The sequence below is a fragment of the Pecten maximus genome, chromosome 8, assembly GCF_902652985.1.
Source record: "Pecten maximus chromosome 8, xPecMax1.1, whole genome shotgun sequence".
Taxonomy (NCBI): Eukaryota; Metazoa; Mollusca; class Bivalvia; order Pectinida; family Pectinidae; genus Pecten; species Pecten maximus.
The window spans coordinates 31,634,481-31,645,363 of record NC_047022.1 but is presented as its reverse complement, the minus strand read 5'-3'; positions in this window follow the sequence as shown (position 1 = coordinate 31,645,363).

Genomic DNA, 10,883 nt, shown 5'->3' with positions numbered 1-10,883 from the left:
CCACTTAAGTGTCCCGATTAAACATTTGTCTGATGTGTGTAAAACATTCTTCTTATCAGAAGAGAAAGATCGATATTTTATCATTTGACGTGCATGTTTTCTGTGCCATTTCGATTAACCATCGTGTTGACTACGCAGCTTCAATACCATTGGCTAGAAAGCACAATCAAACGTACCTCAAAATAGTCAGTAAATGATATTTAAGTTGTGTGATGTCACCGCGATGAAAATTTAAATATTCGCAACGCGTGAAAAACTGTAGCTTATACTGTGATATAGAGAATATCAAAATTAAAATATGCTCGCGTTTCAACAGTTATGTACAAATAGAGACAGTATGAAATCTCTAACGTTCGTTACTCTCCACATCTAGATAAAAACTGCCATTACGTTATTTAACTAGTACTTTGTGAAAATAATCAAGCAAATTGAAAAGCTATGCTTGTAGAATTACTTCGGTATAGTAGAATGCACGATAGTTGACTAGAGTAGAATATCATTATTTCTTACAAGGAAACATATCTGGGCACGATATTGAGATAATGGTCCTAAGTCTTACTGATCACAGTGTACATATGGCATATGATCGTTGATCTCACCTTATCTAACTACCAGATGGCGTTCGGTACAATAGCATGAAACATGACTGATATGAAAGGGGCGATTCCCTTGATTTTCCTTCTTTTTGAAGTATCAGGGTTTCTTATTCCAGATTTAGAAACCGTTCATTTGTACGTGAGTGTCACCGGTAGTGACCACAGCAATGGGTGTGTAGTATAAAGTGATTTTAACAGTAAAAATCACCGAGGGAAATATTGTCAGGCGTAATATACATTTTCAAAAAAGATGATAAAGCTATGAGTTTATAAGTAATTTAAAATGTCTCTTACCGTGTTTTGTACATGCCTAAATAATTGCAAAAACATGTAGGACATATCGCTCTCACCCAAGTAACTCCGTCCGTTTTTTCTCCGTGTAGCATTGTTACCAAAAGTCCATCAAGGTAAACAGTATCTTAAAACCTGTAAAAGGTGGGCGTTATTCAATTCCTAGAAACATCAATTAATCATTACTACGTTGTGTTTGGCTGACACGGTGAACTTTGACCGGGACATTGTTTTTCAAATCACGTGGTCTAATGCTTTTTGATTAGCTGATGCATGAAGGCTACGTCACGCAATAGCGGAAATGATAACACAAAAAAGAAGTTTGCAACTGTTTGTGATACTGTTGTTGCGGCAGTAGCGGATCACTTTGCATACAATCGCTGCACACGATTTTACATGTTGTTTTTTTGACCGGTATTGTATATCTCCAGAAAGCAAATTTAATTACCTTTCTTGTGGTACCAAAAGATCTTAATAGAATTGAACATGCGAAATGAAACAAGCAAAACAAGACCTACCGAATTGTCGGCTATAGTGGATCAGTAAGTCTATAACGGATCACGTCCCCTGGCGGGCCCCTGGTGACGAGTCAAGTTTGCTGGGATGTCTCAAAACGCAATTTTCGGATGCCAATAGACCCCGTCTAATATCAAATCGAAGCTTTTGTTCTGAATATACTAAACACTAGGTGCATAACAAATCAAAAAGATGGCTCTTTACAACTAACAACTTAAACGTCATTTCCCATGACGATTTAGCGTTATTCAACTTGAAGTCGACGACGTCACCGATGTTAACATTAGATATATTTTATGGGGAATTGTAGTAGATCTATCTTTACGATATCGGTAATGTGTATTCCATCTCAACAAGTCAAAATTTTAAGCAGGAAACACTGATTGTTTCTTTTATCCAAATTAAATACATGGAAATTGAATGTCATTCGTGGAAAAAATACCGAACCGTACATGACGGATAGTCGTTAGACTTTTCTATTATCAATGTTCTTATGTTTTCCTGTTTAACTCTGCGAATGAAAACAAAGTGATATAATAATTGCAAATCGGCATAGCTTTTCTTTCACAATTTAGAATAGAAATTTAAAATTAAGTTCACATGAAACTAAGAATTTTATATATTTTCATTCCAGTTTGAATTCTATAACTTTAATTTTTTTTTATTGCCGTTGATTTTCATCAGAGACAACATTGTTATATAGGCCTCTCTTTTCAATGAACTACTAGACTACAGTATCTTTAAAATAAAAAAAAATAATAAAGAGCAAAACATGTTGAATTGAAATATCCACCGAATACATTTGTATAATGTACAATGTATGTGCTGGGTCGATCGCATTGTAGATATTTTCATTTATTCTTTAATACAAAGCTGCATACAATCTCCTTCTGTCATCTCTGAAAAAAATATGTTGCAAAACTTGTATGTGATATTATACCATGTGTAAATGTTATGGACTTTGGCGGAGTTTGAGCTTAAAACAGATATATAGGACACATATACATATACATATGTATTTCAAAATATATTTTACTTTTTAACTTCTTGTTTTTATCCTCTGCTTGACGGTTTATATTTGCTTGATCTTTCCTGATTTTATTTTTCATGATAAAGTTTATGTTTCAGCTAGCTTGGCATTTTAAAGATTAATTGATGTAGTTACATTTGTAAGAAGCTACACATAAATGTTTTTTTTTATTTATAACACGAACACAGAATAACACGAACACAGAAATACAAGCGGAATTTAATTATATTTATTTTTGTGATTATCTGGATAACTACTTCTGTACATGTTGTATCTTCTAATTGCAACACGTGACGTGAAAGTTCAGTGGCATTTCAGGACACCGGATGCAACTACTGTTGATGTTGTCGTCCATGCAGCAATCGGCATGGATCCAGTGTTTACATTCGTCACACTGGATCCATGTGGCACAGTCACCAATATCGACATCTTCTCCCTATGTCATGTGGCATCCTATACACCTGATATCGTATTCTCTGATGTTTTCTTTTTGCTTTTCCACACAGATGTTGACTTTCATCTTTTTTGTAGGTTGGTGTTTTGCTTCCAGGTATTTCTCCTTGGCTTTTCTGCAAATGTCTTTTCCTTTTCAAGGTCTTTCAGCGTCATTGAACGGATACAGTCCGTTGACGTGAGATTGTCCGGCAAAGTACTGCGAGTTGTTTTTCTCATACTCTACCAAAAATGAAACATACATACTGTTTATACAATTGTGAATTGCCTAGGCCAAAGAGTGCTCGACAAGATTTGGTCAAAATCCTAGAAGCATCTCTGGATAAGTAGACTTTAAAGACAAGTATGGCTTAAGGTATGTTTGACGTACAACCACACAATCCATAGGCTTAGGTCTGATTTGATATACACTTGCGTATTGTATCCGTTATTGCATGCGGGGTTATTAATCATAAATTTCAGATATAATTCTATCATACTCATTAACTTGACGATATTTTCAGTAATGTAAGGGTACCCAAAATATGACACTTAATATGTATAATGAAGCCGTTTTATTTTGAAATACATCTTAATCAAAACTATTCAAAATTTAAATTAATAGAGTTTCATGTCACTGAGCATTAACTGATTTGCCAACATTATTTTAAAAAAATTCATATTAAAATATACAACAGTATTGATACAAGGTCGACACAAGGACAAGCAACAACAGTATATAATATCACAAAATTTTATAAAACTTTTAAAAGACTTGTCACTCTTATTGAACGTTATTGATATAGATGCTCTAAGAGTTTTGAGGATTGCCCCGCCACTTAGTCCGTCTTTTATTCATATCATAATAAATGTATAGAATACATGTATATATAACCTAACAGTTATATTATGTCGAGGATTCTCTGTATATAAATATTACATAATTAAATAACGGATACATATACAAGATTACTAGTATAAGGAATATTTAATTGTTATTAAAACTAACCGTGCATTAAATATATAAGCACGTGTTTTTATTGATTCAGTCCATTTAACCTAGTCAGTTTCATTTGGATTTTCAGCGAACAGGGGTATCTAACGTTTAAAAAAAACTCATTATAATAGTTTTTCTTCGTTTAAACTTTAAAAGTTTAACACGACTTAACTTTTTTCTATCTTTCTATAACTTTACATGCATAGTCTTATACATTTTTATTTACCTAACAAATGTTTGACTGTTATCTGCTTGGCCGTGTCATTGATAATTCATAAAACTTTGTAAGTGATCTCCTTCACTAAACTCAATTATTGCACTGACTGAAACGATTTTGAGACGACCCCTGGATCAGCTGCGTCACAGCTCTACGTCACCTCCGACTGACTTGGTTCAGTGTGACAGTGACAGCTAATGGGGCATGGCGATTGATGGTACTTTATTAGTTTTGGTCTACATAGAGTCTAGCGTAATTAGCTTGGATGAACACCACTTGGACATGCAATATTGGACCGCTAACACAGTAATCGGCGAGTGATCACATTGCAAATGACTGTATCCGTGAGAGCGTCTGCTCTGTCGTCAGCAGAACGACATGATGAAGCTGATACAATAAGTACCTATACCAAGTTATGCATATGATTTTGTGCAAGTGAATGAATAATTAATTCAACGACCATTTGGGATTGTAATTGACAGACTGAACGATTCAAGGAAGGCTAAGTTACGGTAGACTCTTCTCATTCGAAAGTGGCCTATGTTTACAAGCTATTTTTAGTGTCAACACATGACATCAGCTAGGGGCGACATGAGGGGAAATTAGAACACAGTAAAATTACTACCTGATCAATTGTACTGCTCCTCTTCTTTAGTTGTTTATCTGATAATGGTGACCGTTAGAAATTCGAAATAGCGAATGCAAGTGTACGAGTAGTATGCGAATACATACGCGTGTGCAAATAAAACAGTGACCGCTATAACCGATAAATAACACTTTAAGCAATGCATTTGCAAAGATTACGAAAAAATGAATTGTTATCAAATAAAACACCATAAGTCATCATTCAATTGCATTTTTATGTGTTTGACAGTGTGTTGTATCTTAGAAACCATTTCCCAATCGAACTGTCCGTTATCCAAGATGGCGGCCATATCTTGTTTAGCGGATTGAGGAATTAACAAGTTCTTGAATTCTGTACGTAATTTGCTCCTGTATATCAAGTTTTTGTTGTGGACACTAAAAAATGATTTATTAACAAATGTGTACAACAAACACCCTCCTGGGAGTCGTACTTTTTTCATAATCAGCTTTAGTTTTTCGAGTGATCCGCTATAGCCGATGATCCGCTACTGCCGTAATAACTGTAACTAGATTTTATATTGAATCGTATAAATGCATTGCTTTGGAAATGGAGAACTTGTTAATTACTTGTCATGGTTTGCATCAAATTTTTAAATTCCATATATTTTTGAAATTGTCCGTTTTACATAGCAATTGCATTGTATTTTACTGCCGGTCATATCCTTATGTCTTAACTGGCATCGTAAAAAGGACACTCTCACATAGATCATGCCAATTCATATTTGGAATAGACTTTTTCATTGTGGTCGAAACAGGTCACATAAATTCGTGGGCTTTTGTATAGTGTTTTTTCACTCGAGTTTTTTAAAAGTTGCAAAACAACAAGCTGAAGCTCCTGAATTTGTAACTTTAACAAACTCTAATGCAAGAAATGCCACACACAGCAACCATTCGTTATGTAACCTATATGTATATAACATTTGTTTATGATATAGGCTCCTATATCGTTTAAAGTCAAACTTAAAAGGATAAAATATTGTTTAACGAGTATGGACTTTAAGTGTATAGTCGCTTTAACCTCGTAGTTTCACGGTGTAAGTACCAAATTTCATTTATCTATGGAATGGAACAGGTTAAGTCAACACATTGTTGTGAAAAGTGTTATTGATGTACATTGTATGTCTTGAACAATTATAGGTAAATCAAAAACTATATACAATATACACCTCTATTGTGTCAACATAAACGTGGTTTGTATGAAGACTAACACACTCTTCATTGTCTATTGTCAAAGCCAGTACCATGTATTATCAAACAACGTTAAGTGAAATATACCGATACAGTAAATGTGTAGTCGATCACAGAGGAAGATTAATTTATTTGAGAACTGCTTTATCAACTCTATCTCATGAGCAGCTTGAGAAGCTGTTCTGAGGATAAATAGACCTATTTTGGGTCAAAGTGTTTTCTTCTGACACTATCAGTTGGGTGTTAGGATATGACCTACACTACAGCTTACGTGGACTTTGCGTATTCCATGCGTCCACGATGGACTGCCCACGCAATGTCCACTAGTGGACATGCGTGGGCAAAGTGTCCACGTGATTCCGCGATTCGTGATGGATCGTCAGATACCGAGGGTGTCCACGCAACAGCGCGGCCCGTCGAGGAACGCTAGATATCGTGGCCCGCCGGATGCCGTGTATGTCCACGTAATAGCGCAATCCGTCGAGGAATGCTAGATAGCGTGGCTCGCTCATTTGTTTGGGGTATGCTTACTTTACCGTGCCTTCTAATCACGGTCGAAGGCAGGATGTCCTTCTGATTAATATGAGTTTCTTCCCTTTCTTTTTTCTGGCGGTAGAATGATTCGTGCTTTGAACCATAGACCTAGGGGTTTCTGTTTCATATTTTCAAAGTTCGTATCAATCACAGCACGCCTTTATATAATTCATGTGTATGTAAATACATTGAATTTTATCCGATGTTTCATTTGTTGTAATTGTCCTTTTTGAAATGTTATTGTAGGTTTAGCGGTCTAAGTTGACATCGGAAAAAATCACAATGAAGTAAATCTACGATGCTTTCCCTTATAAGTATACCCATATCACAAAATTACTTTGTCGTTGGTGTAGAAGAAAATTTAGGATGATCATGTGACTTGGTGTGATATACTTTAAGTTAATGGGGACAATCTACTAGCAGAACGTAACATAATAATTCTAATTGTAAATAATCTAATAATCTCAGATTAACACTCGTAAATATCTTTTATGTAATTTGCGTGTACACCATTGTATTAATGTATTTTATGTTACGGAAGTTAAAAAGCAAAGTAAACGATGTGCTTATATCAGTTGATACTGATTTATATGATAAATTCTTTTAATGCGTCATCTTTACGAGCCCATGTCTGTGTGAAGCACCTTCTATTAAAAAATATATATATCTAAATTTCATTAAGTGTGAACTATATTACAGATATTCTTTCCGTATATTACTTATGATCTGATCAATAATAATCATATTTTGGTTACGTACATTATGTATGTTGGTTTATGGGTTCTTACGTACTAACTACGGAATAAAATTTGTTGATATCATAGTTATCGTCTGCTTTAAGTTTGAAACAAAAGCAAGACCAGTCTATAATCATTAATTAATTCGCTGTATAGGAAAGCAAAAAACCGTTACAAAAACTGAGTTGAACGGGTAAATGCCTGGGGCTAAGACCTCGCAGCGGTTACTATGACGACTTGGTGTGTCAAACGAGCTAGAGCTGTGAATCTGTCGACACGGGTGACTGACCCACAAGGTGAGAAAAATCGTCTGGATTCAATTTTTTCAATTTCTTTATTGACTGTAGGCCATATGGCCCATAAGTTCATATTATAAACAAAACAATACATGATAATGGCATAGAACAGCAATGCTACAGTACAAATACAAAGTGGAGTACGGATTAAAGATATAAAGATCGGATTTTCTTTGCTTCGAAATATAAATTTGCCTAAGCGACTTAATTCTTTGATATTTTGTACACTTAATAACTGTATTAATTTGAACATTGAAGGCTTTTGCCAATAGTATTTCTTAATGAGGCGTTTTCTTAAATTGGTATACTTATTATATATTAATACAAAATGGTATTCATCTTCTATCTCAGTCGTTGATTTACAAATTAAACAGTTTCTCAAATTTCGATCAATATTGTTAAAGCGGCCAGTTTCGATTGCTAAGGAATGCGCAGACATGCGTAGTTTTGATAAACATATTCTGAATTTCGTAGGTATATACTTAGTTAAATAAAACTGAATAGAAAAATTATCCACAATATGTTTATATAAAACACATTTCGAGGACTTTTCTAATGCATCTCTCAAATACTGTTGGGCTTGGTCAAAAATTCTTTGTCGTATACAAGGTAAAATAGTTATTTGGTGATTGACTGAACCATATTTCGCCGAAACCTAAAGAGCATAATAACTCCTTTACACCGTGTACCCAATTAAAACATAAACCAGTGTTCTTACTAATGAAAAATCATATGCAGTATTCAAAATACAGTTTTTTGTGTCGAGTATATTGAACCAATATTTAATAATTCTATATCTGCGTGTATATTCTAAGGGCAAACGACCAAGTTCCCTGTAAACTGTTACATTATTTGTTGATTTTTTAACCTTAAGTAATTTCTTACAAAAAAGAACATGTACATTTTCAATATCTGGTCCTTTGGTCGAGCCCCACACTTCACATGCATAAAACAGAATACTACTTACATAAGTATCAAACAAACTCAACATGGTTTTACAATTTAAACTCATATTTGAACATTTAGAAAATAAAGCAAACATGGCTTTACGTCCTTGGTCCGCCATTTTTTTTTTTATTTTTTTTTGTAAATTCGTGAATTTATTGTTGTATCTAAGGTTTACACCAAGGTAAGAAAATTCGTCAACACTATCAAGTTTTTTCCCGTGGTAAGTCCACGATTCATTATTTCGAATTTTACCAACTTTACGGAAAACCACAACTTTTGTTTTTTCACTATTCACAGTTAATTTCCATTGTGAGCAATAATCGTCCAGGTTATCTAGTAGGTTCTGTAGACCTTCGACAGATTCCGAAAACAGGACTAAACCATCAGCATATAACATAAGAAATAAACTTTAGTCTTCAAAATCATATTTGCTGTTGCATTTAGAGATGAAAAAAGACTCAAAATCATTAACGTACATAGAGAAAAGTATTGGAGACAAAATTTCGCCTTGTAATAAACCGATATTGTTTTCAAAAAGTTCAGATAAGTATCCTTTGAATTTTACACAGGATTTAACATTACTATAAATTGATTTAATAACATGTAAAAGCTTGCCTCTGACTCCTAATTTTGACAGTTTATACCACAGGTTTATTCTGTCTACACTATCAAGCGCTTTACGAAAATCAACAAAACAACAATACAAGCGTTTATTTTCACTAAAAGTTTTTGTTATAATTGAATGTAGAGCAAAAATCGCATCTACCGTACTGAGACCACTGCAAAATCCAAACTGAGCATCCGTGATAACATCATATGATTCAGACCACTTCAGAAGTCTCGTATTTAAAATAGACGTGAACAATTTACCAAGACAACTCAACAGGCTAATGCCTCTAAAATTATTAGGGTTGGTTTTTACACCTTTTTTATAAACCGGAGTTATAATAGCGACGGACCAGTCAGTAGGGAAGCATCCGGAGTCCAAAATTGTATTAAATAATGTACATAAGGCAGGCAGTAATACATTTTTACCAACTAAAAAAACATTCATTTAAAATTCCATCAACTCCATGTGATTTTCCCCGATTCAAATTACGAATAGCTTTATCAATTTCATCCATAGTAATAGGGCAGTCTAATTCTTCAAACAATGGCGCAGAGCTTTCATTTGGATCGTTTACAAAAATATTCGCGGAACAAGTTTCATCTCTTGCCTCAGCAGCCAGATCTTTAAAATGATTATACAAAACACTCATACTCATTTCGGGACCGGATGCTTTAGAAGTTGAAAATTTCTTGAAGAACTGTTTCGGACTAAATTTCCTCATGTATTCCAACATGTCCCCTTCAAATCTAATATAGTTTTTCTTTTTAGTGACTTCTGTCGATTTATACAACCTTTTTTAATCAATAAGATTTTTGTGATTTTCTGTAGATTTACATTTGTTAAATATATTCAAAGCGTTTTTGTAACAATAAAATAAACGTTTTAAGTCAGAGTCAAACCAAGGTTTGTCCTCGTTGATGTGTGCGCCTCTAGACACATTTGTCTTGTCACGCCTCATTGCACCCTCGGTATTTCGGTTCGAATTAACACGGGCGATAAAAGGATTCATAGCACAGTTTAACTCCTTAGTAAAGCGGTCAACACATGTATCGATATATTGCTGTGTTACCTCACCGGTCAGTGTAACGGACGCGTTAATGTTTTCGATATTATTTGCTAAAGTATTCAAAAAGAGTTCGCTATGGTCGTCATTCCAGTTAAAAGTTGTCATATCGGTACACATGTGCGCGTCCGCGTGCGGAGTACTGTGCTCGTCCAATGAGAATCGAGTAAACATTTGCAAATGCAAGGGGGCGTGGTCAGACAACACATTGAAATTACACACTATAAAGTGTTTAATAACATTAAAATGAATCGGTTTTAATAACAAATAGTCAATTACACTCCAACCATTATGACCACAATATGTAAAATCATTAGAAAAACCATCCACGTCCCTGCCGTTAAATATGCGTATACCTGTTGTTTTGCAAAAATCGATTAATCGATTCCAGAAATGGTTGACAGTGATGTCAGGATTAACTCGGGTATCATATTCATCGTCAGGAATGTAGTCAAAAACATTTGAGAGTCTCCTCTCTAAACTTATATGAATCTTATCGTGTTGGACAAAGTCATGCTTAGTCCAAGTACGACTATTAAAGTCACCATATCGGTGTCTTTCACAATATTTGTGTAATACTTTGACTCAAAGAATACTTGAATAATTAATAAGAACATATATTTAAAAAGAACATATATTTAAAATTGTGTTGATGTCGCAATCGATCACTCTCCAAATGTGAAATTATGTTTATTACAACATGTTCATTAATGTCAATTAACTATGTAAACCTTTGGGCTGTACGGCCCCTGGAATAAAATTGAAATGAATTGAATTGAATCA